A 7,510-nucleotide genomic window follows, 5' to 3' on the forward strand; every position below is an offset into this window, starting at 1 on the left:
TACTTGGGATGACATGCAAAAAGCTTTCCTGGCACAATTCGTGAGCTCAAAGAAGACCATAAGTCTTCATGACCTGGTGGAAACAAAGCAACGAATTAGTGAAAGCGCTAATGAGTTCATAACCAGGTGGAGAAACCTCAATCTCCAATGTCCAGAAAGGATATCGGAACAAGCGGCGGTTTCAATGTGCGCCAAAAACCTCAACCCCGAGGTGGCAACTTTTGTGGGCACAGCAGAACCCAAAACTTTTAATGAGCTCGTCTCGAAGGCCTGCAACGTTGAGATACAAATTTCTCCGCAAAGGGGTGGCAAACCCTCACCGAGATTCGAAAATAAAAAGCCATTCAAGAAAGGAGAATCAATGGCAACTTTTATCAATACCGGCAACAAAGATAAAGGGAAGGCACGGGAGCCACAAAAGAAATTAACTCTCAAAGAAAGGAAAGAAGTTAAGTACTCATTCGACGATGATGACGTCGACCAAATTTTCGATGAGTTGTTAAAAGCTAAGGCAATACGACTCCCCGAGCCGAAACGACCCAACGAGGTTGGTATGACAAATGATCCAAATTATTGTCGGTACCACCAAATTGTGAGTCACCCATTGTCGGATTGTTACATCCTTAAAAACATTATCGAAGGCATGATCAAGAGAAAAGAGATTGAGATTGACTCTTCTCTCGGAAAAGCGACGACAAATACAACTTCCTTAACCGAGAATGACCAAATACCAAATGATCCTACACAAAGGGACATAATTTCTGTGGCATTTGAAGTCGACAAGGAAGTTACAATAGTCCAAGCCCACTCAGACATGCCAAGGCCAGGAAACCCAAATATTCCTACATTATATGAGCTCATGACAGAGCCTTATCTAGAAATTTGGCAGGACTGGTATGATAGTGAAGAGGATTTAGAAAGTACATGGCAAACATGTACTCGGAAAAAACCGGCAAAAATTCCATCTCGGAAGCCATCTGGAAACTCCGGAGTCAAATTTCGGAGTAAACCAGATATAAAGGATCAAAAGAGTAAAAAAAGGATCGGCAAGCAAAAGGCCGTTCCCAAAAGAAACGAACCCGAACAACCAAAACGAAAGCTAGTAACTCTGGAGGAGTTTTTACCAAAAGAGTTACGGGACAAGGCAGCTAGTTGTAATGACAGTGTGTCGGATTGCTGCATGACTTTAACAAAAGAAGATCCTGAATCTACCTCACCTGAAAGTGAAAAAGAAGTAGATGAAATTACCTTGCAAGATATGCGGCGAAAATTTTTTGCAAAGAAGGAAAAAGAGGCGAAAGAGCTTGGAAAAGCTAAACAAAACCTTCAAAAGCCTTCATCTTCGGCCAACCAAGAATCTGCCAATGACAATCGAAGATGTAAAAGCACCGGTGAAGATGAGATGACGCGAGAAAAATATGATATATTGGCTCATCTAAAACGCATCCCTGCTCTTTTAAGCGTTTATGATGCACTGCAAATGTCTCCTGAGCATAGAAATGCACTTGTTGTTGCATTGACAAGTCCTGAATTTTATACGGAGAAAATAGAGCCAATGAAACCTATATCACTTGAAACGCATACCTCTTGTATGGCATGCATAACTTTCGATGATAAAGATCGTCAGTTGGGAGCTGCCTTACATAATCGACCTCTGTACGTGACGGGTATGGTTGCTGATAATCGCGTGAGCCGCATCATGTTGGATTGTGGATCGGCTGTGAATGTACTCCCCTTAAAAACCTTGAGAGATGTCGGGTTACATCCACGTCAATTATCTCCATCATCATTGACTATTCAAGGTTTTAACCAAGCTGGAGAAAAAGTAAGGGGAAGTATCACACTAAAAATTGAAATAGGCGAGTTAAATTCTGAAGCCCTATTTGATGTCATCGATTCAGATACATCTTACAATGTGTTGTTAGGGCGACCATGGCTTCATGAATATGGAGTCATTCCTTCAACACTCCACCAATGCTTTAAGTTTTGCAAGGAAGGCAAAGTCAAAAGTGTCAATGCAGACCCGAATCCCTTTTACGGGGAACAAGTAAATTATGCCGATGCAAAATTTTACAAGCCAGCTAATGTCACCATCTTGAAAGGGAAACCTGAGGAGAGCAAACGTCACGAAAACTCAGTCGTACAAAACTCTCCGCAAATTAAGCGACTATCCCTTGTGAAATCTCCTCAGTCTAAAGAGGAGAACTTGAAGGTATCTAACCAAAAACGAACCTTTAAGTATATCCCTAAAAGTCAACGAGGAGTAGGGCAAAAAGCTTTGACACCGATCGAAGATTCGATGACAGCCCTAATGACAAGCTTTACTTTACCACTAAGGAAAATCGATCAGTCACTACCCAAGGGTAAAATGCAAATTTCGGTTTCCTTTGGTAAAGATAGCAAGAAAAATAAAAGAGTCATTACTCTCAATAAAACGTCCTCCACTTCTGTAACTCCGAAAACCTTCAAAACAACGAAGAAAAATGTTCATTTTAAGAAGCAAAAAGGAGTCACAATCTATCAAAATAGTGATTGTTTAAAAGCTTCTTTTGAACCAAATGAGTTAACAGAGGAGGAACAAAAAATGTTTCACAGCGACGATGTTCTTACACCTTCCCCGCGGGTCTCAGTATTTGATAGACTTGAACCAAGCACATCCACCCCACGAGTGTCAGCATTCGAAAGGCTTGTTTTCCCAAGTGCTCCACAGTCAAAGGGAACTAAAAAGCAAAAACAGTGGATGACAAAACAGAAGAAATCCTTGAGAATTACTATTCGGGGGCATGAAACACAAGAAGATGGAGAAAATTTTGCTCAAGTCAATTACCTCTCTTTCGAAGAAAGCTTGACCGTAGAAGATGAAGGCTCAAGCTCAAACCCTTCGGAAGATTTTATAGACATCTTTCAACCAGCACCTCAGGAATTCGAAGAAGGAGGACAAGCAACTGTGGATGACTTAGTAGAGATCAATCTCGGGACCGAGGATGATCCAAAGCCCGTGTTTGTCAGTGCTTTATTATCTGAAGAAGAGTTACCACAGTACATACAAGTCCTTCGCGAAAACAAAGATGTATTTGCTTGGTTATACCGTGACATGCCGGGGTTGAACCGAAAGGTTGCTGTGCACAGGTTGGCAGTATCAAAAGACGCTACCCCTGTTAAACAATCTCAAAGAAGGATTCGACCAGAATTACTTCCCAAAGTCGAGGCAGAAATTGACAAGTTAAGAGACTGCCGGTTTATTCGGGAAGTTCAGTATCCTACTTGGCTTGCAAACATCGTCATTGTGATGAAGAAAAATGGGCAACTCCGCATATGCGTGGATTATCGAGATCTTAATCGGGCTTGCCCAAAAGATGAATTCCCACTCCCCATCACGGAGTTATTGATAGATGCTACCACTGGTTTTGATGCTTTATCATTCATGGATAGATTTTCTGGGTACAACCAAATCAAAATGGCACACGAGGACGAAGAGCTCACTGCTTTTCGGACACCAAAAGGCATATTTTGTTATACAGTTATGCCATTTGGCCTCAAGAATGCAGGGGCAACCTACCAAAGAGCAATGACCACAATTTTTGAAGACATGATGCACAATACTGTCGAATGTTACGTCAACGATCTAGTGGTCAAAACAAAAGAAAGGACAAATCATCTTGATGATTTAAAACGAGTCTTTGACAGGCTCAGGCAACACAATCTCAAGATGAATCCTTTAAAATGTGCATTTGGGGTAACATCGGGAAAGTTCCTCGGGTTTATCGTCAGACATCGAGGAATTGAAATCGACCCTGCAAAGATCAAAGCAATTTTGGAAATGCCGCCCCCGCGTAATTTACGTCAACTACGTGGACTACAGGGAAAACTTGCGTATATTCGAAGATTCATCTCAAACCTGTCTGGTAGATGTCAACCCTTTTCGCGGTTGATGCAGAAAAATGTCCCATTTATTTGGGATGAGGCATGCCAAAATGCTTTTGAAAGCATTAAAAAGTACCTGTTGCACCCACCAGTGTTGAGAGCTCCAATCTTAGGAAAGCCATTGATATTATATATCACTTCACTCGACCGCTCCTTGGGAGCAATGCTAGCGCAAAATAATGAGGAGGGAAAAGAAGTTGCTCTTTACTACCTAAGTAGAACTTTAGTAGGGGCAGAACAAAACTACCCTCCAATCGAGAAAGTGTGTCTGGCTTTAATTTTTGCTGTCACAAAACTACGACACTATTTGCTCTCACATCCTGTGACTTTAGTGTCAAAAGCTGACCCTCTAAGATATATCCTATCCAAACCCGTGTTGTCTGGACGACTTGCCAAATGGTCCATGATGCTATCAGAATTTGAAATTAACTTTGTCCTGGAAAAAGCAATAAAAGGACAAGCTTTGGCTGATTTTCTGGCAGCACACCCAATTCCAGATGATATGGAGTTGCGAGAGGATCTTCCAGATGAAGAAGTCTTCGCAATTGATACTTCATCGTGGCAATTATATTTTGATGGGGCAGCAAGAAGTAGTGGGGCAGGTGCGGGAATTGTCTTTGTGACACCGTCAGGAGGCCTGATACCTTACTCTTTCCATATTCTAGCTATATGCACAAATAATGTAGCAGAATATGAAGCATTAGTTATCGGCCTCGAAGTTGCACTCGAAATGAAAATACAATCATTGGAGGTATTTGGTGATTCTCTTTTGGTTATTAAACAAATGAGTGGTGAATTTGCGGTCAAGCATGAGAATTTAGTCCCTTATCACGAAAAGGCTAAATATTTGCTTGGCCAATTTCAAGATATAACTCTAAATCACATCCCCAGATCAAAAAATGGTAAAGCTGATGCATTGGCTAATTTAGCTGCATCACTAACACTTCCTGAAGAAAGGGATATTCAAATTACCATAGGGGAACGCCATGTATTATCCCAATCTATGGAAAGAGTTGAAGAAGGAAATACAGTCAACTTGATAACTTTCCTGGATAGTGCAAATGAAAATGACTGGCGTCAGCCAATCAAAGACTACATCCAAAAAGGAGTCTTGCCAGAAGACTTGAAGAAAAGAGTGGATGTAAGAAGAAGAGCGCCTCGATTTGTGGTCTTTAATGACACACTGTACAAGCGTTCATTCGATGGGATATTATTGAGATGTCTCTCGATAGAAGAAGCGGCACATGCACTTCAAGAGACTCATGCCGGTACATGTGGCGCCCATCAAGCTGGCCCAAAATTGTCAGCTCAATTAAAGCGGTTGGGTTACTATTGGCCTACTATGGTTCAAGATGCAATTAATTTTGCTAAATGTTGTAAGTCATGCCAATTACATGGAGATTTCATCCATCAACCCCCTCAACCACTCCATCCTTCTATACTGTCATGGCCTTTCGAAACTTGGGGAATGGACGTCATTGGTCCTTTTACGCCACCCTCTTCCAAAGCCCATAAGTATATTTTGGCCATCACAGATTACTTCTCTAAATGGGCCGAAGTCGTGCCACTAAAAGAAGTACGGGCGGAAGACGTCGCTGATTTTATAAGGACCCACGTAATTTATCGATACGGGGTTCCTTCAAAAATTATCTCCGACAATGCCCTTTATTTCAAATGTAAGGCAATGGTCAAGTTGATGAACAAGTACAAATTCAAGCACAGTTTCTCAGCTAGTTACAACCCGTCTTCAAATGGTCAAGCAGAAGCATTTAACAAAGTGTTATGCAAAATCATGAAGAAAACCGCAACAAAGAATAAGAGGGATTGGCATGAACGCCTCCTAGAAGCTTTGTGGGCTTATAGAACCACTGTGAGGACTGCGACTGGTTGTACACCTTATAACTTGGTGTTTGGGTCTGAGGCAGTGTTACCTTTGGAGGTACAAATACCTTCATTAAGAATTGCTACTCAACTAACAAACCCAGATGAAAATGTGCAAGTCCGTCTAGCCGAGCTTGAAGCATTAGATGAAAAGCGGCTTGCTATTCAACAAAAGCTCGAAATTTACCAAGCCCAGGTAGCTGGGGCATTCAACAAGAAAGTTAAATTTCGATCTTTTTCGGTTGGAGACCTAGTGCTTACTGTGAAACGACCAATTGTCATAACTAGAAGGATGAAAGGCAAATTTGAGGCAAAATGGGAAGGACCTTATGTTGTTACTAAGGTCTTCCTAAGAGGGGCATATGAACTTTCAAATTCAGAAGGCCAATGCATTTATCCGTGTGTTAATGGGAAGTTCATCAAAAAGTTCTACACTTAAACAAAAGGGTATTTACCCATGGTGTAGACAGCGCACTTAAAAAAAAAAAAGCGAGTGTGCAATGAACTACGTAAGGCTTGATCCCACTCCGGGTACGTAGGCAATCTAGTTTATAACTAGGCCCAGCCACACAAAATAAAAAATTATCTCCTCAAAAAAAAAAAAAAAATTGTAAAGAACTACGAACGGCTTGATCCCTTAAAAGGGTACGTAGGCAATCTGAACAAAAATTGGATGCAGCCACAAAATAAAAAAAAATAAATATTCTTTATTCCTCCTAACAAAGGAGTCAAAATTCTAAAAGGTCTAAAAGACAAAGTACTATTAGTCCTCAAGGCTAATAAACAAAAAAAAGGGCTAACAAAGACTAAAACTAAAACTAAAGCTAAAAAATTTTAGAAGCAAAGTTGTAAGATCTTCAGTCCATCTGGAGAAATAAAGTCAAAGCGCCGAGTCTCCTCTGGATCTCTTCTTCTTGAATCTTGAGTGTTGCTTTCGCTCTCTCAGCTTCATGGAATTTTTCCACATTAGCTTGGTTCTTTGACTGATCTATCTCCTCAGCGAGATGTCGTTTCTCCTTCAAGGAATCATTGAGACTAGAAAGATCTACTTCAAATGATGCTTTTTCAGCTTCGAACTCAGCTCGTCGCTGTTGTATGGCTAGTTCTGCCGCAATAATCTCTGCTTCCTTTGCTTTAAAATCTTCAAAATCCTTTGTCTTGTTAGTAACAGATATGGACAAATGATCTATAGCTGCCAAATTATCCTTATCACGACGAAGAAGATCTATGATAAGAGATTCATCAAGACTAAGGGCATTCTCAACAACTTGAGCAGAAGCGAGAAACTTTTCTTGAGTTTTGAGCAAGTCATTAACATTATCAGTGAACCATGCAACCTCTGCTAAGCCACATTTATAATGCCCGCAAAGGGTACTCAACACGTCGAGTTGCATACTCACGTCAGCACGATGTTTTGAAATGTCTGATGTGGTCAGAGGAGAAGATGACAAATGAAGAATGTCTTTCATGCATTCAATCACAAACTTCTTGGTATGTTCATTCAAGTCTGAGTTGGTGATTGCTGAAGCTGACACTGTCAACACCGGGTTTGGTCGAGGAATAAGCAAATCTGAAGGAACAAGTGATGATGGAGTACCCGTCTTTGCTGAGACAATCGGTTCTGGTGGAATGGTTGGCTCTGCAGGCAATGCCTCACTGTCAAATCCTTTGTTAACATAATCATCAGACCCATCAAAGTCGATAA

Source organism: Cannabis sativa, chromosome 5 (assembly GCF_029168945.1).
Source record: "Cannabis sativa cultivar Pink pepper isolate KNU-18-1 chromosome 5, ASM2916894v1, whole genome shotgun sequence".
Classification (NCBI taxonomy): domain Eukaryota; kingdom Viridiplantae; phylum Streptophyta; class Magnoliopsida; order Rosales; family Cannabaceae; genus Cannabis; species Cannabis sativa.